General features: G+C 43.8%; 1 long non-coding RNA gene across 1 annotated transcript; it reads left to right on the forward strand.

Moving 5' to 3' along the window:
- The first annotated feature begins 30 nt into the window (after nucleotides 1-30).
- On the forward strand, nucleotides 31-20,050 carry LOC132505967 (uncharacterized). Its single transcript, XR_009535651.1, has 4 exons — nucleotides 31-1,527; nucleotides 11,991-12,107; nucleotides 14,569-14,642; nucleotides 15,284-20,050. It is a non-coding gene; the product is annotated as an uncharacterized LOC132505967 (long non-coding RNA).
- The last annotated feature ends 2,457 nt before the right edge of the window (nucleotides 20,051-22,507 follow it).

A 22,507-nucleotide genomic window follows, 5' to 3' on the forward strand; every position in this document is an offset into this window, starting at 1 on the left:
AGGCAGGGTAAAAACTGTTTACTCAGAAATCAGGGCAAAGCACTGGGACTGGGGGCTTGGGGCCCCCTTCAGCTGGCTCTGAGTCCCGACAGCAGTGCCCTTGGGCGCCATGGACAGGGAAGGCCTTTCCCCGTCCCTCTGCCATGCCTGCGTGACTTCAGCGACCAAGAGTTTTTCTCTTGAGTTGGCTGCTGCTCATCATCATCACTTTTCTCTCCACCCATCCATTCAATACACCGTATGCACCCGCCCCACCTGCGTTTCTCTCCACCCATCCATTCAATACACCGTATGCACCCACCCCACCTGCGTTTTAAGTCAGTAACAAGCCACGTGCCAGCGAGACTGGGCAGGGAGAAAGTGGGTCACAGGCCAAATCCTGTTTCCACTCTGAGCCTTTCCGTCCTGCTCCTGAGGCTTGGCACGTGGGCTGTTGTTTGAGGTGTTCTGTTAGGACGGGTGTGAACAAACGCTGGTGGTTGGCTCAGGTTAGGACCTATGAGAGTTGAGGGCGTCGAGGAACAGTCAGGCCAGGGCTTGGGAAGGGTGATGGGGACCGGAGTGAGACAGGTGCTGATGTCTTGGGGAAGCTGTGGGTGCCTGGCTAATGAGTACGTACCTGCTTGTGTGACCAACTGGCCTAGTTTGCCTGGAATTGAGAGCTTTCTCAGACATGGGACTTTTATTGCCAAAACCAGGAAAGTCCTGGGCAAACTGGAACAAGTTGGCCAACTTATCTGGGTGTAAAATACATGGTGTCAACTTGAGAGGACAGGTTACTGAGTAAAGGTGAGAATGGTGAACGTGGAGCTGCCATTGGTGGACTCAGTCTTTTGGAGATAATTGGGGTAAAATCAACAGTTGCACTGAGGACACGTATGTGAACTTTTTAATCTCCATTTTATAGATGGAGGCGTCTACATGAGAAAGTATGTCCCAAAGGCGTGATGAAAGGCTCTACTTAATTGTCCAGTTTCTGCATTTGGAATTGAAACCACCTTGGCTAAGCTGAGGCAGGATTCAGGCTGTCAGGCCTGCCTGCTGGCTTTGACACCCTGAAGGTCTGTGCAGGGGCAGGCATTCTTCATGGCTGAAACGTTCTGCCCTGCTAGCCATTCTTCATGGCTGAAATGTTCTGCCCTGCTAGCCAGTTCCTGGTAGAGGCTTCAGGCTTCTGCCTGGTAGAAGCGGGCAGTTCTTTTTCTGTCTCACTCCGAGGACTGTCCTCTGACTTCTGTTTGCCACCTTTATTCAGCTGGTTGTAGCTGCCTGGAAAGATGCCAAGAGAAGGAGTCTGGGTCCACTGGAGCTAGCTGTGACTGAGCGTGGTGTTTGCTGCCATGCAGGAACAGCAGCAGTGGGACACAGGCCAGTCCTGAACAAGTGTTCCTGGGGACACCAGGCGCTGGTCATCATGCTAGCCCTGTTCTACCGCAGTGTGTGAAGCACGAGCCATCCCAGGTCTGTAGGGCCTGAGGAGATCTGAGGAGAGCATTCATCCAGGGTGACCCAGGAACCAGGCTTAAGGTCAGTAAGGCACAAACCTTGGCTGGGAAACTAGGCCTCACTGGAGCAGCTGGTGGGAGATTAACCAGACATCATACTAGATATAGGGGTACAATGGTGAATAAGACAGTTTGTGCCCTAAAAGGGGTCACCAATAAATATATAGATAATGTCTCCACACACCAAACATTACAGGACATGCAGTGCTGGGCACTGTAGGTGTTGGGGATGCAGCTTTAAACAAAACGGGGTGCCTCCTGGAGCTTGCTTAGAACTGCTGTCCATTATGGCAAGCCACCAGACACTTGTGGCTCTTTTAATAAAACTTAAAATTCAGGTCTTCAGTTTTATCAGCCACATTTCAAGTGCTCAGTAGCCACAGGTAGCTGCGGGGTTGGACAGTGCAGATACATAGAATATTCCCGTCACTGCAGGAAGTTCAGACAGCGCCAGTCTGGAAAACAAGGCGTTGAGTTCCATGAAAGGAGTTGCTGGGACACCTTTACAGAAAGGCTGTCATTTGAGGAGTCCAAAGAGGGCTGCTGTGCCTGGCGCTGCATTCCTGTGATTATGAGTGGGGGGGTTGGGTAAATTGGGGGCATCAGCCCGGAGGGGGTGTGAGAGCACTGGCTTCCGAGTCACAGACCTGGGGTCTAACCCAGCAGGGTGACATAATGTGGGTTTCCATCACCTGACCTCCGTTTCCCCTTGTGAAATGAGAACCACACCTCCACAGGAATATGGTGAGGTAAGGATTAAACAGACTTGTATGTGGAAGCCTGTGTAGGGTGTGGCTTCAGAAAGTGTTCAATAACTGATAGCTATTATTATTTATTGAAGTTTCCTCTTCAATTTTTTTTTGTCTTTTTTCGGCCTTGAGGCTTTCAGGGTATAGCCTGTAATGCTGAAGTTTCCAGGAAAGCAAAAATAGTTCCCCTCCTTTTACAACTTAAGATATGTATAATGCGATGGTTAATAAATATCTAGAAACATATACCCCCAAATTAGAGGATATATGCTTTTCTCAAGCACCTACATTTACAAATACTTTTTATGTTCCAGGTTACAAAACAAGTCACAAATACCAAAGAATCAGTTATTCAGATTACATTTGTATCATACTACAGTATAATTAAGGACGATAACAACAAAAATGGGTTTGGAAAAATCCATATATTTGGAAAATTTAAAGCGTTCAAAAATAACTCGTCAAAGATGAAACCAGAGGGGAATTAGAAACTACTTAGAACTGAATGATAATGAAAATTTCTACATACCAGTACTTGTGAGATGTAGCTAAAGTAATTCTGAAGAAGTTTGTGCCTCACGTGCTTATATTAGAAGAAAGGCTGAATAATTTTTATTAATAAGTAATAAAAAAATAGAAGCAATGAGAATAAAAATTAGAGCAGAAACTAAAGTAGAGGGCAAAAATACAACAATAATCAACATGGCTAAGAGTTGGTTCTTTGAAAAGTCATGAAACTGATGAAGAAAAATAATTTCAGGAAGGGAAAAGGACATAGGACAGAACTGGGATTAAAAAAATACAGATTACTTTTCACCTATAAAAATTTAAACTTTGGGACTTCCCTGGCGGTCCAGTGGTGAGGACTCTGTGCTCTCACTGCCAGGGCCAGGGTTCAATCCCTGGTCGGGGAACTAAGATCCCGCAAGCTGCATGGCGCGGCCAAAAAAAAAATTTTAACTTTGACAAAATGAGCACATTTCTAGAAAACATCCAAAAAAGTTGCCTCAAAGAGAAAGAAAACTTGAATAGTCTGATAAAACCCATCTGATAAAAGACCACAAGGGAATAATAAAGTCAGATTTATTCTCCTGTTGCAACATAAACTTTTTTGGTCACTGTTAAAGCTGTGACTTTCTCACAAGAGGAATTTTTGATCCTTTCTTGAATAGACATATAATGACCAAAACATATGTCCCGTTGTTAAGGGACAATTGAATGCAGTCCATTTGGAGGAGGTTGAAGGGACCCTGGGCTCTGGCTTCAGACTGTCCGCAGTTTTGTCGGAATTTGGTTGTAGACAGGACATGCATGAGAAACATTGGTCAGGCCTTTAAAATCTTCCCGCCAATGTTGGCTTTTGCTTACAAGAACTTTCTGATCAAGTCTATTATTCTGCATAAACCCAGTCAAGCTGGGTGTCTGTCACCTATAATCCAAAGCATCATCGATTCTTTTTCTAAGCTTGTCAGGTATGATGCTTATTAGGGTATCCTATGATGGGCCCGGCCCTGGCGTGAGGCCCAGCAGGTGGTGTACTTCTTCAGGAAGACTTGCCTGCTTGTGGTGCTGGCCTAGCTAACGCAGAAGTCCAGAAGGCAAGGGGACCAGCTGATCCGTTTAAATAAGTGTGTGTCAGCTGTCACTCCCAGCCTCCAGACAACAATCCATTCTCAGGCTCAGCCTTGTTTGTCAATCTACCTACGTGTCTGCTGACATTAAAAATAGCAGACATGCCTCCTGCCAGTGGGAGGGGAGAGAGAGAGAGAGAGAGAGAGAGAGAGTGTGTGTGTGTGTGTGTGTGTGTGTGTGGGTGGGTGTGTGTGGGTGGGTGTGTGGTGTGTGAAGTGGGCCTTTGTGGTTGGAGGGGACATGCTTCTACCCTGAAAATCCAGGAAAGTAGGCAGGGTTGTCCAATGACCTTGGTCAGGAAAACCCATGAGAAACTGGGGAACCTATTGCTGCCAAAAGATGCAGAAACAGAGAAGGAGGGGCCAAGGAGACTGGAAAGTTTTTATAATAAGTTTTTTTCAAATAGCCCATGATTAGAGCAGTAGATTGGATACAGTAATCTGCAGGAAAAATCGTAACTTTCTTTGCTAACTAACCAAGCATTCCAGGATAATATTTGGCGTTGGTTCATTATCTTTCACCATCCTTGCCAAAAATCTCACATAGCATATGTCAGTTGTATTCACTGAATAATATTCCATTGTTTGTATCTATCACATCTTGTTTATACATTCATCTGTTGATGGACATTTGTGTGGTTTCCACCTTTTGGCTATTGTGAATAATGCTGCTATGAACATCAGTGTACAAATAGCCATTTATGTTCCTACTTTCAATTCTTTTGGAGAACGGGGTCTAGGCGCGCGGGCTTCAGTAGTCGTGGTGCGTGGGCTTCAGTAGCTGTGGCTCGCGGGCTCTAGAGCACAGGCTCAGTAATTGTGGCACAGGGGCTTTGTTGCTCCGCGGCATGTGGGGTCTTCCCAGACCAGGGTCCGAACCCGTATCCCTTGCATTGGCAGACGGATTCTTAACCTCTGTGCCACCAGGGAAGTCCCCACCATCTCTTTTTGAGAATAAAATGTTATTGGGACACAGTCACACTAACGAATTTACCCATTGCCTATGGCTGCTTTCACACTACAACAGAATCGAATAGTTGTGAAGATATAGTCCATGATGCTGAAAATATTATCTGTCCTTTATAGAAAATGTTTGCCAACATGCACTTTAGATGATTCCTGAATGCATATTTTAAGTTTTGATAGTTAGAGAATTATTTTAGTCTATTTGAGGAAAAAAACATAACCAGGATGTCAAAACTCTGTTTTCATGAATGTTATCGTTTAGGAGGAAACTGAGTTTAAAGAGTGTGCTAATATAAAGCGGACTTAATGAAATAGTACATAGTGGTACAGATGGTCTTTGGCTCAGGCAGAATTGTGAAGGCGGGGAGGGAGGGCCTGATACTTGAGGCCCACTGGACCGTGCAGGTGCTGGGCGATAGCGGTAGATGCTGAGCATGACCAGAGAGCTTCAGGCCAACCCCTCTGTCGGGAATGGTGGCTGCTGCTCTTTTCAGTTAGCAGTGATAGTAAATAATGGGCTGTTTTGCCTGGTGCTTTCCATTTCTCAAAGGACTTTCACGTCTATTATCTCAAATGGATATCATTATTTCCACTTAGCAAATTCATCTATTAATTCCTTACCAAGGATTTATTGAGCATCTATCATGTGCTGGGTGGTATTTTAGATGCTGGGGATAAAGCCATGAACAAAACAGGCAGAGCTGCTACCCTATGGACCTTAAATTTTAGTAGGGTGGGTATCAGGATTTTGGCAGCAAGGAATCAAAATCCATGATGCCCTCTGGCTTGGGCAATAAGAAAATTTATCATCTGTCATGACAAGAGGTGCAGTGTTAAGTTGGGCTGCAGGCACAGCGTGCTTTTGGTTTTGCTGTCCTTCCCCGTGATTCTCTTGAACCTGCTCATCGCCATGTGTTACCATCCTCTGGTGGCTATCAACTTTGCTTTGGTGTATCCTGACATGACAGCACCCACAGGAAAAACAGAAACACTGTTTCTTCCTTGTGTCTCTTTCTTAGAAATGAAAAACTTCCCCAGAAGCCCCACTGCAGACGCTGCAGACTTCCCCATGTGTCTCTTTGCCATTGTATTATTTAAATTTAGATTGGACTGCATATTACAAACAATGGTTCAAAGAAGTGTTAAACTTAAATACAAAATGAGACTGGACTTGAGAATTCCCTGAGCAGACAAAACCATTTAAGCACACAAGCAAAACTAAATCCAGCTTATTTCACGAACACAAGTGAAAGTTAGGTTATTTCTTAAAAATGCCTCTGACAACCATCATAAAAGAAACTTAAGTCATCTTCCTGAAAATGGTATGAGATATTGGGTTGACCAAAAAGTTCGTTTGGGTCTTTCTGTAAGATGATGCAAAAACCCGAATGAACTTTTTGGCCAACACAATAATTGCTTTTTAAAAATGCAATGCAGTATTATTAACTAGGGTTACCATGCTGTACATTATATCCCCATGACTTATCTATTTTATAACTAAAAGTTTGTACCTTTCGACTCTCTTCACCCATTTTGCCCATTCCCTGCCCGCCACTTCTGGCAATCACCGATCTGTTCTCTGTATCTATGAGCTTGTTCTTTCTTTAGATTCCACAGATAAGTGAGATCATACAGTATTTGTCTTTCTCTGTCTGACTTATTTCACTTATCATAATGCCCTCAAGGTCCATCCATGTTGTCACCACTGGCAAGATGTCCTTTTTTATAGCTGAATATATATACCACATTTCCTTTATCCATTCACCCTTTGATGGACACTTAGGTGTTTTTATATCTTACAAATAATATTGCAGTGAACATGGTGCATATATCTTTGCACTTTAGTGGTTTTGTTTTCTTTGGATAAATACCCAAAAGTGAAATTGCTGAATCACATGGTAGTTCTATTTTTAAATTTTTGAGGAAACTCCATGCTGTTTTCCATAGTGGCTGCACCAATTTATATTCCCACCAACAGGGCATGCACAAGGGTTTCCTTTTCTCCATGTCAAGCCGAAACTTGTTATTTCTTGTCTTTTTGATAATAGCTATTATTAAATATTATTTGATAATAATTCCAACAGGTGTGAGGTGATATCTCATTGTGGTTTTCATTTGCATTTCCCTGATGATTAGTGATGTTGAGTATCTTTTCCTGTACCTGTTGGCCATCTGTATATCTTCTTTTGGCAAACATCTATTTAGATCCTTTGCCTATTTAAAAATCAGATTTTTTTCCCATTGAATTTATGAGTTCTTTATCTATTTTGATTATTAACCTCTTATCAGATACATGATTTGCAAATATTTTCTCCCATTCAGTAGGTTGTGTTTTCATTTAGTTGACAGTTTCCTTCACTGTGCAGAAGCTTTTGAGTTTAATGTAGTCCCACTTGCTTATTTTTGCTTTTGTTACCTCTGCTTTTCAGGTCAAATCCAAAAAATCAGTGCCAAGACCGATGTCAAGGTTACCATCTATGTTTTCTTCTAGAAGTTTTCTGGTTTCAGGTTTTACATTCAAGTTTTTAATCCATTTTGAGTTAAATTTTTGTGTATGGAGTAAGAGTGGGGTCCAGTTTGATTCTTTTGCATGTATATTTCCAGTTTTCCCAACACCATTTATTAAAGAGACTGTTCTTTACTCATTGTGTATTCTTGGCTCCTATGTTGTAAAGTAATTGACCTTATACACGTGGGTTTACTTCTGGGCTCTCTATTCTGTTACATTCATTTATGTTTCTGATTTTATGCCAATACCACACTGTTTTGATAACTGCAGCTTTGTAATATAGTTTGAAATCAGGATGTGTGATGCCTCTGGCTGTGGTCTTATTCCTTAAGATTGCTTTGGCTCTTTGTGGTCTTTTATGGTTCCATATAAATTTTAGACTTGTTTGTTCTATTTCTGTGAATTATGCCATTGGAATTTTGATAGGAATTGCATTGAGTCTGTAGATTGCGTAGTATGTATGTTTTATTATTATTAATTTCCTTCCAGTTTTATTGAGATATAATTGACATACAGCACTATATAAGTTTAAAGTGTACAGCCTAATGATTTGACTTACATACGTCATGAAATGATTATCACAATAAGTTTAGTGAACATTCATTATCTCATATAGATGCAAAATTAAAGAAATAGAGGAACTTCCCTGGTTGCACAGTGGTTAAGAATCCGCTGCCAACACAGGGGACACAGGTTCAAGCTCTGGTTTGGGAAGATCCCACATGCCACGGAGCAACTAAGCCCGTGCACCACAACCACTGAGCCTGTGCTCTAGAGCCCGCGAGCCACAACTACTGAGCCTACGTGCCACAACTGCTGAAGCCCACGCACCTAGAGCCTGTGCTCTGCAACAAGAGAAACCATCACAATGAGAAGCCCGCACACTGCAATGAAGAGTAGTCAACGCTCGCCGCAACTAGAGAAAGCCGTGTGTGGCAACAAAGACCCAATGCAGCCAAAAAAAAAAAAAAAAAAAAAATAGAAAAAAAGTTTTTCTTGTGATGTGAACTCTTAAAATTTGCTCTCTTAACAACTTTCATATATACCGTACAGCAGTGTTCATTATATTTATCATGTTGTACATGACATCCCTAGTACTTATTCATCTTATAATGGAGAATTTGTACCTTTTGACTGCCTTCATTCAGTTCCCCCTTTCCTCACCCTCTGCCTCTGGTAACCACAAATCTGATCTCTTTTTCTATGAGTTTGTTTATGTGTTTGTTTTTGAAGTATAACTGACCTACAACACTATGTTAGCTCCTGTTACATAACATGGTGATTTGGTATTTCTATTCATTTCAAAATGATCACCACCATAAGTCTAGTTACAATATGTCGCCATACAAAGATACTGCATAGTTATTTACTATATTCCCCCCACTGTATATAGCAATCTATATGTGATTTTTTTTTTTTTTTTTTTTTTTTTGCGGTATGCGGGCCTCTCACTGTTGTGGCCTCTCCCGTTGAGGAGCACAGGCTCCGGACGTGCAGGCTCAGCGGCCATGGCTCACGGGCCCAGCCGCTCCGCGGCTATATGTGATTATTTTGAGTTCCTGATCTCTTAAGTTCAAATACATTTTTACAACCCTGCATTTTTACCTTCCCCACCCCCACATTTACTGTTTTCAACATCATATTTTACATCTTTTTTTGTGTGTATCGCTTAACTACTTATTGCAGTCATAGATGATTTTACTACTTTCGTCTTTCAACCTTCACAGTAGCTTTACACACTGCTAATTTACCTTTATTGTGTATTTGCCTTTATCAATGAGATTTTTTCCCATTGTAATTTTCTTGTTTCTAGTTGTGGCCCTTCCTTTTTCACTTAGAGAAGTCCCTTTAACATTTCTCTTAAGGTTGGTTTGGTGGTGCTGAACTCTTAGCTTTTGCCTGCTTGTAAAACTTTTTTTTTTTTAAGATATTCGCCACGTATTTCTTCTTTAGGTCTTTTCTTTTAAAATTAATTAATTTATTTTTATATTTATTTTTGGCTGTGTTGGGTCCTCGTTTCTGTGTGAGGGCTTTCTCTAGTTGTGGCAAGTGGGGGCCACTCTTCATCGCGGTGCACGGGCCTCTCACTATCGCGGCCTCTCTAGTTGCCGAGCACAGGCTCCAGACACGCAGGCTCAGTAGTTGTGGTTCACAGGCCTAGTTGTTCCGTGGCACGTGGGATCTTCCCGGACCAGGGCTCAAACCCACGTCCCCTGCATTGGCAGGCGGATCCTTAACCACTGCATCACCAGGGAAGCCCAGCCTGCCTGTAAAACTTTTGATCTCTCCATCAAGTCTGAAGGAAAAGAGCCTTGCTGGGTAGAGTATTTTTGGTTGTAGGCTTTCCCCTTTCATCACTTTGAATATATCATGCCATTCCCTTCTGGCATGCAGAGTTTCTGCTGAAAAGTCAGCTGGTATTCTTGTTGGAGTTCCCCTGTATGTAACTAGTTGTTTTTCTCTTGCTGCTTCAAATATTCTCCCTTTAATTTTTTTCCATTTTAATTACAATGTGTCTTGGTGTGGTCCTCTTAGTGTTGATCCTGTTTGGGACTCTATGTGCTTCCTGGACCCGGATGTCAGTTTCCTTTCCCAGGTTAGGGAAATTTTCAGCTATTATATCTTCAAATATGTTCTCTGCCCCTTTCTCTCTCTCTTCTTCTGGGACCCCTATAATGTGAATATTAATATGCTTGATGTCTCAGAGATCTCTTAAACTGTCCTTATTTCTTTTTAATCTTTATTCTTTTTTCTTTCAGCTTCATTGGTTTCCACTAATCTGTCTTCCAGCTTGCTGATCAATTCCTCTGTATTATTTAGTCTACTGTTGACTCCTCCTAGGAAATTTTCTAGAAATTCCTTCTAGGTATTTTTCATTTCAATTATTGTATTCTTCATCTCTGGTTCTTCTTTATATTTTCTAACCTTGTTAAAAAAATTCTAACTTCTCACTCTGTTCATCCAATATTCTCCCAACTTCTTTGAACATTCTTATGATCATTACCTTGAACTCTCTGTGGGGTAGATGGCCTATCTCAGCTTCACTTAGTTCTTCTGCTGAGGTTTTATCTTGATCTTTCATTTGGAAGATATTCCTCTGTCACCTCATTTTGCCTAATTTGCTCTTTTTATTTCTGTGTATCTGGTAGGTTGTTTACATTTCCCATCCTTGGAGAAGTGGCCTTTTGTAGGAGACGTCCTATGTATCTCAGCAGCACACTCCTCTCTCTGGTCACCAGAGCCCTATATGCTCTAGGGGTGCCCACTATTTGGGCTGAGTGTTGTGGCAGACTGACTGCTGTGGGCAACCTGGTAGGTGTGGCTGGCACTTGGTCTCGTTTGTTGTCAGGCCCTACCTTGTGTAGAGGCTGCCAGCCACTGGTTGGCTGGCAGGGCTGGGTCATGGGGCTGCTGGCTTTGTGGTCCTGGGGTGGTTCTGGAGCTAGTGCTGGCTCACTGGTGGGCAGGGCTGGGTTCTGGAGTGGGTGACTGTGGGGCTGGGGGTCTCAGATTTAGTGTCAGCCTGTTGGTGGTGGGACCAGTTCCTGATACAACTGGCTGCAGTATCTGGGATGTCCCAAGGCTAGTGTTGGCCCACTGGTGAGGGAGACTGGATCCTGGACAGAGGGCTGAGGGGTCCAAGGTGTCTCTTCTGTGGACTTTGGCTTGCAGGGGGAAAGGTGCATTAGAGGGAACACTGAGGACAGGAGGGAAATCATTTACTCTGCTTCCCATTTAGCAATCTGAAAGAAGCCACTTCTTGAACTATCCCCTGTCCTACCCTGTAGTATATCCAGGACAACTGGACAGCCTGGTGAGGTCAGGCAGAGGGAGCTATCTTCATTATCTTGGGCTGTCAAAACAAAATACCATAGACTGGGTGGCTTAAATAAAATAATTTATTTTCTCACAGTTCTGGAGGCCAGGAAGTCTAAGATTATTGGGCCAGCCAATTTGGTTTCCCGTGGGGTCTCTCTTCCTGACTTGCAGATGACCGCCTTCTCACCATGTCCTCACATAGCAGAGACAAGAGAGAGACAGAGAGTGGCCTCCCTGGTGTCTCTTTTTGTTGTTGTTATTGTATTCATTCACCTGTTTTATATTTTAGGTTTCACGTATAAGTGATAACATACAGTATTTGACTTTCTCTATCTAACTTATTTCACTTAGCATAATACCCTCCAGGTCCATCCATGATGTTGCAAATGGCAAAAGTTCATTCTTTTTATGGCTTAGTAATATTCCATTGTATATATGCCTGGTGTCTCTTATAAGGACACTCATTTTACCAGATTAGGGCTTCCCTCTTATGACTTCATTTAACCTTAATTAGTTCCTTACTCCAAATACCGGCACACTGGGGGTTAGGCTTCAACATATGAATTTTGGGGTTACATAACTCTGTCCATAGCAGGAGGCTTTGAAATTTAGCTTCCCTGAGCTGCCTGGGATCCTAAGTGGTCTAAGTAGACCTAGAGATGGCTGTGGAGCTGGATGGAGAGCTTGCTAGAAGGGACCACAGTACCAGAGTGAGGTACCAGATCTGCCCTCTGCCAAAAATTCAGCATATGCCATGGTGAATTGCAAATGTTTATTAAAAGAATCAGTTGACTGTGCCTTCTTTTTGTAGGTGTCACATGAGTGTCCCAAGTTCTCCAGCCTTCAGGAGTCACCCTTTCCTTGAACATACACTGAATATCAGCTCCCAGACCTGCAGGAAATCCATTCAAGAGCCCAGTACATGCTGGTGTGTTTCCATAGATCCATCCTGTCGCTGCTGCATTTTCCTCTGCATGGCTCCATTGTGCCAGGCCTCTTTGTGGTCACCTACAGCCATTTCTTCACCTCCTCTCCCAGTTGCTGTTCTTCCCCTAAGCTATTTTGCTCTGAACATCCTCTGAGCAGCCATGGCTGGCTCCAGGACAGCACAGGCCCCAAACTCTGGCCTGATCTTGTTTCTGCCTCAGAAGCATGTGGTGCTGTGGCCTCAGATGCCATCAAGGTGTCTTCTAGCTCATCCAGGCAGGCCTGTTCTCAAACATTCAGCTGGGAGAATGTGACAATTTTCTGGAGTTTGATAATCTTCCGTCTTTCTTGGTGATCCACGGATGGTCTCACAACCCAGTTGAGTACTTATATTCAATCCCAGGAGATTATGAGAAGGTGTTGGTTTGTAGAGGAGAAAGATGGGCGATGATGGGGAGGAAGAGAAGATGTGGGGAAGCCAGAGAAGACAGAAAGAGGAAAACGTATTACAACTTAACCCCATTTAACTCAAACTTGAATGTGCATCCAAATCACCTAGAAGGCTTGTTAAAGCAGAGTGCTGGATCCCACCTCAGAGTTTCTGATTCAGTGAGTTTGGGGTGGGGACCAAGACTTCGCATTTCTAACAAATTCCCAGGTGATACTGATGCTGCCGGTCAGGGGACCCCACTTTGAAGACCACTGACTTCATCCCCAAGCCATATGGGAGGCAGTGCACCCCCTTCAGACACAGTGTTTTGCTTCTCACAATGGGTAGGCAGATCCGTTCCTTCTTAAATATCCTTGTGGCCAACAGCCAAGTCCATCTGTTTGTTCACGTAGTAGCAAGATGTCCAACAAATCCCTAAAGAAACTAATGAGCAGCTTGGATCCAACTCCTTATTGTCTGCCAGAGGAAAGGCATCCATGCTTGGTAATGAGCCTTTGGTCTCTCTGCCAGGCTCTGTGGCCAGAATTAAGCACTTTGTCAGTATTGAACCAGAAAGCCTAACCAAGTCATGGACTTACATCCCATTATATTGGGGGAACAGTGGATGGTCTCTACTCTCAGAAACCTGTTTGTTTCCATCTTGGTGGTGTGCAGGACAGGAGAGGGTGTGTGTCCCACATCATGCAAAGTCCTGGGACGTGATGGCCGCTGCTCCCGTTCACACATTCCACCAGCATTTTGTAGCCTCCTGCATAGTCTGACTCTGAACTAAGTCAGAACAGGGCACAGTGACAAAATACATCCAGGATCTGCTTCAAGGCTAGGCCTGTGACACAGCTCCATGCTGGGTGTATCGTGAACCCCCACGAAATGTCAGCCTTGATTATTATGAGTTTGATTAAGAGCAGAGTGTTCCCATCACGATCTGGTATAGAACTCTCTTGCTTGATGCAATTCACAATCTCCTTCTGGGAGGAAATTAGCATTCTTGATAAATGTTTAAGCAATTTTCTGATAAACTCTAACAAGATTAAAACCTCCTTGGAGAAATCAGCTACCCAAACACTCAGCTGATTATCAGACATTCTTTATCTTGTATTCAAGATACAAGTTTAATAATGCTTATCCAACCGTTCTGTTTTCCTGGGAAATGTCCTTAACAAAAGGGAACTCTGACTTGGCTTTGTGGCATGATCAAAGTAAAACTTTGTCACAAGCTTATAACTAATTTATCTGAAAAAATTTAAAACAGTCATTATGGAGGTAGGACACAGGAATAGTAATTAACATTTTTAAGTACTTGCTGCTTGCCAGATATTATAGGAAATGTCTTATATAGCTCATCTTTCTTTCTCTTTATAATGAGTTGGGTTATCATAGCTCTGTTTTACTTATAAGATGCTCAGAGAGGTGAAGTGACTTGCCCAAGATCACACAGCCAGTAAACGGCAGAGCCAAGTTTCAAATCCAGGTCTGTCTGAGTGCAGAGCTGGAGCCAGCAATAGCTTCCCTCTTCTGCCTCTGCCAAAGGATTATAGCGGGAGATGGAGAATAGGATATTCTCTGAGAGAAGGACAGGTATAGGGCTGTGGGACTGCACAGCAGGGACAGGTCCCTCCTAGGTACAGGGCTTGGGAAGGAGCTATGGGGGAAGAGGTTTCTCAGCCCCGAAGAGGATGTAGGGGAGGGACACTAAAGACAGCAAAAGCGGTCAGGAGCAATGGTCTGCACAGAGGCAGAGTCAAGGCCCAGGTATGTTTGGAGGATATGGTAGAGTTCAATCTGGCAACTGCAGGAGTGGTCCCCAGTCCTTTCAATAATGAGAACCGTGTCTTCTAGTGTTGTGGACCCTACGTGCTGCTAGTTGGATTCTTATGACTCTGGATTGACAGAGCCCATCCCAGTTCTATCACCTACTGGCTGTGTGATCTTGGGCAGATTACTTCACCTGTCTGAGGTGAAGCTTTCTTCATGTGAAAATTGGAAGGTAATAGTAGCATTTCTCTTATAGGATTGCTGTGAGCATTTAATGAGATAAACCATGAAAAGCACACGTCCAGCACCTACTAAGTGCTCTGTAAAAAGGTGAGGTTTTAATGTGTAACTGATTTATGGTGGCATTATGTCACTATTTTCTCAGTAGGGCTGTGAAAAATTTTTTTCTTATTTTAGTGTAATTTCAGACTGCTAAAAAAGTTGCAAAAAGAGTACAAAGAATTCCTGAACACCCTTCATCAATATTATACATATATATATACATAAATTTCCCTCCTGAACTGTTTGCGAGTCAGATGCAAACCTGTTGGCCTTTTACCCCTAAACACTTAAGTGTGTATTCCCTAAAAGCAAGGACATTCTCTTATATAGTCATAGTACAATGATTAAAATCATGAAACTGACACTTATACAATACTATTTTCAGCAGACTATATTCAGATTTTGTCAACTGTCCCATAACATCCTACATAACGAATGAAAATCTTGGATCATATATTACATTCAGTTTTCCTTTCTCTTTAGTCTCCTTGTAACAGTCTCCTGGTAACAGTTTCCCAGTCTTCTTGTCTCTCATGACCTTGACATTTTTGAAGAGTATATATAGGCCAGTCACTCTCTTTAGGTTTGTCTGATGTTTCCTCATAATTAGATTCAGGTTGTGTTTTGGGCCAGAGTACATTTCAGTGCATCACATCATTGTGAATATTTTTGTTCATGCCTTAAAATAGGGTCCCCTCATGGGAAGAGCTGGGGGGCACTGGACCACCTGCACAAGAATCCACTGAAGGACTCGATAAACATGCAGACACCCCAGTACCCCTGAGAGTGTGGGCCAGGAATCTACTTGATTAACCAGCAGCAATGTGACCAGTTGTCTACTTGTCTACGTTCCTTCCAAGACATGGCCAGTAGATGGCGGTGCAGTGTGCACTTTCAATGCAGCTTCTGCATTTCTGGAAAGATCTCCCTGTGAAACTTCCTGTGAATTCAAGTTAACATCCACCAGGAGAGCTTGACTGCTTAAGCTGCTCTCCCGTCCTGTCCCTTCAGAGTGACTTCTCTTTTTTTTTTTTTTTTTGCGGTACGCGGGCCTCTCACTGCTGTGGCCTGTCCCGTTGCGGAGCACAGGCTCCGGACGCGCAGGCTCAGCGGCCATGGCTCACGGGCCCAGCCGCTCCGCGGCATGTGGGATCTTCCTGGACCAGGGCACGAACCCGGATCCCCTGCATCGGCAGGCGGACTCTCAAGCACTGCGCCACCAGGGAAGCCCTAGAGTGACTTCTCTTGATGCCCCAGGACCTCAAAGTGGTCAGAACTCACTTGGAGGTTCCTAAACTCCTCGAGGTGAGAGACCTCTCTTTCTGAAGAGGTAGCCAAGCAACTGTAAAATCTTAATACCCCAACTAGCATTTACTGAGAACTTACTGTGTGACTAGCAAGACTCTCACCTTCTCATTTAACTCTCACAGCTGCCCCTGAGAAGGAGATTGTTAACCTTCCCACAGTCACACAGCAAGTTCCCATCACTACCTCCTGTTTCCATCTTGGCTGGAACTTGTGCTTGAGTCAGAGTTGCAGACGGGGAGCAATAATGTCTGTGTCTCAGGCCCAGGCTCTGAGAGCTTGGGGAGCGTCCTGAGAAAGGAGGGGATGCCCTTCCCTGCCTTGGGGGCCAGGGTGACTGGGCAGGGAGCTGCAAGGGACAGACACTGGGTCAGTCCCCCTGTTAAGGGGGCTTCAACTGTTTAGGGAGGCAGACACGACATGGGTCACAGCACATAGAGGGCCAGTGGGCAGGCTGTCTAGAGACTCTGAGAGGCTGGAGGGACTGGGGGGTTTTCAAAGACTGGGGGTGAAACCGCACAACTCAGATTGGGATTTGAACCCATGGGCCGGGACTCGAACCTGGCCAAAACCCAGATGGGGACTTGAATCCACTGTCTTTTAATTAAAATCACATATCTGGTCTCAGGACCTACTGAAGTTCAGGGTCTTTATGTCTCAGCAATTCAGTGAGAGACAAAGCAATAGGTAAAAAGTGGATTTACTTAGAGGGATACACATTCCATAGATGGAGTGTGGTGTGCCTCGAAAGGCGAGAGTGGCCCTGGGAGAATCACCCTCCACGGACAGAGCGTGGGCCATCTCAGAAGGCGAGAGGCCCCGAAATATGGGTGGTTAGTTTTTATGGGCTGGGTAATTTCATAGGCTAATGAGTGGGAGGATTATTCCAACTATCTTGGGGAAGGGGTGGAGATTTCCAGGAATTGGGGCACCGCCCACTTTTTGGCCTTTTATGGTTAGTCTCAGAACTGTCATGGCCCTGGTATCATTTAGCATATGCTAATGTATTACAGTGAGCATAAAATGAAGCTCAAGTTATACTGGACGTAGAATCTTCTGCCATCTTGGACCTAGTTGGTTCTAACCAGTTTATGTCACATCCAAAGGCTATGTCATTCTTTTAAAGGTTGTGCCTTGCCCCCTTCCCACCTGTTTCAGGGGAACACTGTGGGACATTCAGTTTGTGTAATGCTCATAATAGAGCAAATCATACTTGTTGAATTTGTTTCCGCTTATTTAATCCTTTTCTAAGAGGACTGAGGGGATTTTCAAGGGAAGGGATCCATGGTATCGGGGAGGATGGTGTGAAATGAGCCTGGAGACGTGGACAGGTAAGAATGTTCACCTGGAGATGTGGGAAGGTGGGGATTTTCTCCAATGGGTGTGGTCAAGGGAAATGTCCTAGAAAGCAGAGAAGTTTGACTGGAGATCTGGAAGGCATCCTTATCAATATGTACTTCTGTTGAGGTCAAAGCCGCACATTGTTTATGCAAGACCTCAACTCCCCTTCTTTGTTGTTAGCAGAACCCTGGATTAGTTGAAGTGGCCACCTGCCCAGCTAAAGAGCTACATTTCCCAGCACTGGCAGCTAGTCCTGGCTAATGAGATGTGAGCCAACAAAGCTGGGCTGGTGTATTAGTCTGGATTCAATCAGGAGAGAAAAACCACATGGTAATTTGAATAGGAAAAGTGTAATATAAAGAATTATTGACTATAGCAGAGGATTGAAGTAATGAGGGGTTGCCTAGTAAGAGGTAAAGAGAACTCTGAAGAATACGGGTGAAGTAGCAGATATAAGGAGCAGTCATGACTCTCAGGGCTGAGAAAGAGCTTTCCCTCCCCTATGCCCTCCCCCCAGTGCTGAGGTCCAGACTTTGTTGGATTGGGCACAGCTATGGTTCACTGAACAGCAGAGAAGTTACTGAGGTCTGCCCTAGTGGAACTTGCCAGAAAACTGCCCTCTGTCATACAAGGGAAAGCTATCCTGATACCACTGAGGTATCTCAATGGAAGCACTTGAATACAAAATTGCCAAAGGTGGGGGTGCTGGAGGAAGCTACCAGCCTTTCAGTGCTTCTGGCTGCTGTAGACTAGGAACAGGTGCTGGAGCAGCTGCCTGCTCTGTAGGAGGCTGCTGAGTGACCCACCTGAACCAGGAAAGGGTGGGCTCCTGGAAAAGCCCTCTAAAAGGGATTAGATTTGGCTAGTTTGTCCCTTTTGCACTTGGATCTTCCCTTTCTTCCTGCATCCTGGATCCAGAATGAAGAGGACTTGGCACAGAGCTGCAACTGACATGTCACGTGAGTGAGAAATAAACCACTGTGGTGGTCAGCCACTAAGATCTTGGGGTTGTTTGTTCTGCAGCACAACATGCTGAAACCTGACCAATACACATGAAGAATGTTTATATAATAATTGCCAGTTACAGTAAATAGAAATTTCCTGTTTTGTAAAATACTATGAGGAGGTGAGAATTATGGTTAAAGAAAGAGCCAATAAGTTCTAAAGCAAAGAAAAAGAGTCATAAAAATACTTCCTGGACATTAGAAACACTGATGCTTTCAAATTTATTACAGGAGCAGGAGAAGAAAGAAAAAAGAACAAAATGGGAAGGAGAAAGAGAAAGGTAAAATAGTAAAGAAAAAGCAAAAATAATTTGAGAATACTGTGTTTATAGACAGCTCAACTGACTCCTTGGTATTGCTCAGAAAAATAAGAGGAATATTATTAAACCAGAGCAGCCTGATTTCTGCTTATGTAGAAGCCACTTCGAATTGCCTGTGGGAGACACAATAGGGAGAATCTCTCTGTCCTCAAGACATATGATTGAAGCCATTGTGCTCTCTCTCAAAGACATCTTAACATGCCTTGTCTGTCCTCATCAGCAAGCACATGGGCTTCCCGCTGAACTCTAGTTTCAGAATGACCTTTGAGGTGTCCCCAAGGATCCATAAAGTTAATAGCTTTTATTCTGAGTCAGACACCAGCACACAGTCTCTCAATTTAGTGAGGATCCAGCTATTGGCTTTCATAGAACGTGGCAAGAGACAGAAGCAATTGGCTTTGATGGGTATGAGGAGGAAAAGGTGGCAGAGTGAAAGCCCCGCTGACCCTCTCCAGCACCTTTCAGGTGAACAACAGCAGCAGCAGAGACAAATTGATGGAGCAAGTAACAGAAGCACGTGTCATCTGAAATGAATGTGGCAGAGTTGAGCAAATTGGCAAGAGTACCTTCCAGACGCACAGAGATATCTCTAATACATTTAAGGAAGACATGGAGAGTCCCTGCCTATCTCCTGGATATTAAGTAGGTACAGATTTCCTAAAAGTAAGTAAGAGGGTCTGGAAGGGTCTGGCCAATATCTTTACTTGGAAAGATGAGAACTCAGAGCAAAAGAGGACTCAAGAGTGTTAGGGAAGGTCACACCTTGCGACTGTCTTCAAGCCCCGGGTTGATGGGAACCAGGGCTGTAAGGATGACCCTGTAACTTTACCACCCTTGTAATTCTCCGAGCTGGGCTCCTATATCAAGCCAACAAGCTAAGGGCAAGGTGAGGAGAGAAAGGTGAGAATCACACTCTGATATCACCCTTGTACAATGCCAGCTGAACAGAGATGAATCAGCTCAACCACACTGGCTAAAGGGCTTTACCAAGAGCCACAGGTCACAAAGGGATACAGAAGATCCGAATCAAATAATGAATCAGGTTGATATTAGTGATAATACGGCATCGTGCAAATAAATGGATATGTAAACAGCGAATATGTCTCCCATTGAAACACCCATGAGAATAGTTACAAAACTTGACCATGGCTATAAAGAAAATATCAGTAATTTTCCCCCAAGTAGACATAGTAGAGACTTCTTTGACCACCAAGTAATAAAACCAGAAATTAAAAAGTAGAAATGAGACAAAAACCCAACCATATGGAAAAATTAAACCCCCTCCTCAGGACTTCCCTGGTGGTGCAGTGGTTAAGACTCTGCACTCCCAATGCAGGGGGTCTGGGTTCGATCCCTGGTCAGGGAAGTAGATCCCACATGCGTGCGGCAGCTAAGGGTTTGCATGCCACAACGAAGGAGCCAGGGACCTGCAACTAAGGGGCCCGCATGCCGCAACTAAGAGCCAGTGCAACCAAATAAATAAATAAAATATTTTTAAAAACCCTCCTCAAAATTTATTTACTCATTTAAAAATCAAAGTATAGTTGATTTACAGTGTTGTGTTAATTACTGCTATACAACAAAACGATTCAGTTATACACATGTATACATTCTTTTTAAAAATATTCTTTTCCATTATGGTTTAACATAGGATATTGACTATAGTTCTCTGTGCTATACAGTAGGATCTTGTTGTTTATCCATTCTCTATATAAAAGCTTATCCGCTAACCCTAACCTGCCACTCCATCCCTCCCCCAACCCCCTTCCCTTGGCAGCCACCAGTCTGTTCTCTATGTCCATGATTCTGTTTCAGTTTCATAGATAAGTTCATTGGTGTCATACTTTAGATTCCACATATAGGTGATATCATATAAGTTTTGTCTTTCTCTTTCTGACTTACTTCATTTAGTATGATAATCTCTAGTTGCACCCCCTCCTCAAATTTTAAAACTCCATTTGAGAACAAAAGAAAGTCAGAATTGTAAGTTCAAACAAGATTGGAAAACAAAGATGAAAACACTATGTGTCTAAAACAATCAGATACAGCTAAAACCATTATGGGAGGGACTTCCTTGGTGGCCCAGTGCATAAGAATCCGCTTGCCAATGCAGGGGACATGGGTTTGATCCCTGGTCTGGAAGATCCCACATGCCACAGAGCAACTAAGCCCGTGTGCCACAACTACTGAGCCTGCGCTCTAGAGCCCTTGAGCCGCAGCTACTGAGGCCCGCGCGCCTAGAGCCGGTTCTCTGCAACAAGAGAAGCCACCACAATGAGAAGCCCACGCACTGGAATAAAGAGTAGCCCCTGCTCGCTTCAACTAGAGAAAGCCCACGCACAGCAATGGAGACCCAACGCAGACAAAAGTAAATAAAATAAAATAAAAAAACATTATGAGAGGGAAATTTCTTCTTAAACACTTATATTTCTGAAAAAGAAAAAAGAAAGACAAATATAAATGAATCAAGCATTCAAAGCTGGAAGATACAAAATGAGCAACAAAATACATCTAAGGAAACGGCTTCCCTGGTGGCGCAGCGGTTGAGAGTCCAATGCAGGGGAGGCGGGTTCGTGCCCTGGTCCGGGAAGATCCCACATGCCGCGGAGCGGCTGGGCCCGTGAGCCATGGCCGCTGAGCCTGCGCATCTGGAGCCTGTGCTCTGCAGTGGGAGAGGCCACAACAGTGAGAGGCCCACGTACCGCAAAAAAAAAAAAAAGAAAAAAAAAAAAAACTAAGGAAAGAAGGGCAGAACAAAGACAAGCAGAAATTAATGAATTAAAGTACGAAACAAAGGTAGAATTGGTAAATGGAAGAGTTGATTCATTGTGGAAAAAACCCTGCACAGTAAAATAGAGAAGCCACTAGCCAGCCTAATCAAGAGGAAAAAGACCACATACAGAGAACACATAATTAGGATGAGAAATGAAAGACAAGCATGATAAGAGAACATTTTAATATGTATTTTTTAATTACATAAATAATGCACGGATACATAGGCATTAGAAATAAAAGTCAAAGAAGAAGAAAAAGATAGAGTAAAAAGTTAAAGTCAGCTCAGGCTGCCAGAACAGAATACCACAGACTGGGTGTGGCTTAAACAATAGACATTTATTTTCTTATAGTTCTGAGGCTGGAAGTCCAAACTCAGGGTGCCCACACAGTTGGTTTCCTCTGAGGCCTCTCTCCTTGGGGTGCAGACAGTTCCCCTCTTTACACGTTCGCCCCTCTGTACATGAGCCTCTGGTGTCTCTTTGTGTGTCCAAGTTTCCTCTTCTTAGAAGGATACCAGTCAGTTTGATTAGGGCCCAGCCTAATTTTAAGTTCATCGACACATTAAAAGGCCCCATCTCCAAATAGAGTCACATTCTTAGGTACAGGGGGTGGGGTGGGGTTTGGGGCTTTAGTATATGAATTTTGCGGGACACAGTTCAGCCCATGACACACTCTCTCTCTTTTCCCCCCTCAAGTTCCACGTTTCTCCCAGAAATAATATGATTAACCCCATGACATTTGCGGGGCCCAGGACAAGAGTCAAACCAAGGCCCACATACCATATATCTACATACTTTTTGTAAATCCAGCTAACAAACTGTTAAATAGAAACATTCTATCATGCTACCTGGACAAATATACCTTCATATTGACCTGAGAAACCACGTTTGGATTTAGAATTCCTGGACTCTCCAGAGTTTCTTCCTAGAATGTGGTGTAAGGCCTCCCTTCTCTTCCCTTGCCCGGCTCCGTCTACACCACCAGGGCCTCATGCATACACAGATGGAGACTCCAACCTGCACATCCAGGTTTCTCCACACACCCCTCAAACAGGACCTAGCAGTGGTCACAGCAGTGGTACACTCCATCCTCAGGAAGACACACCTGAGGCAAGGTCCCCACAGACTCTGGAATGAATGCTGGGGTCCCAGGAATAGGAAGGCTGGTC

Source organism: Lagenorhynchus albirostris, chromosome 15 (assembly GCF_949774975.1).
Source record: "Lagenorhynchus albirostris chromosome 15, mLagAlb1.1, whole genome shotgun sequence".
Taxonomy (NCBI): Eukaryota; Metazoa; Chordata; class Mammalia; order Artiodactyla; family Delphinidae; genus Lagenorhynchus; species Lagenorhynchus albirostris.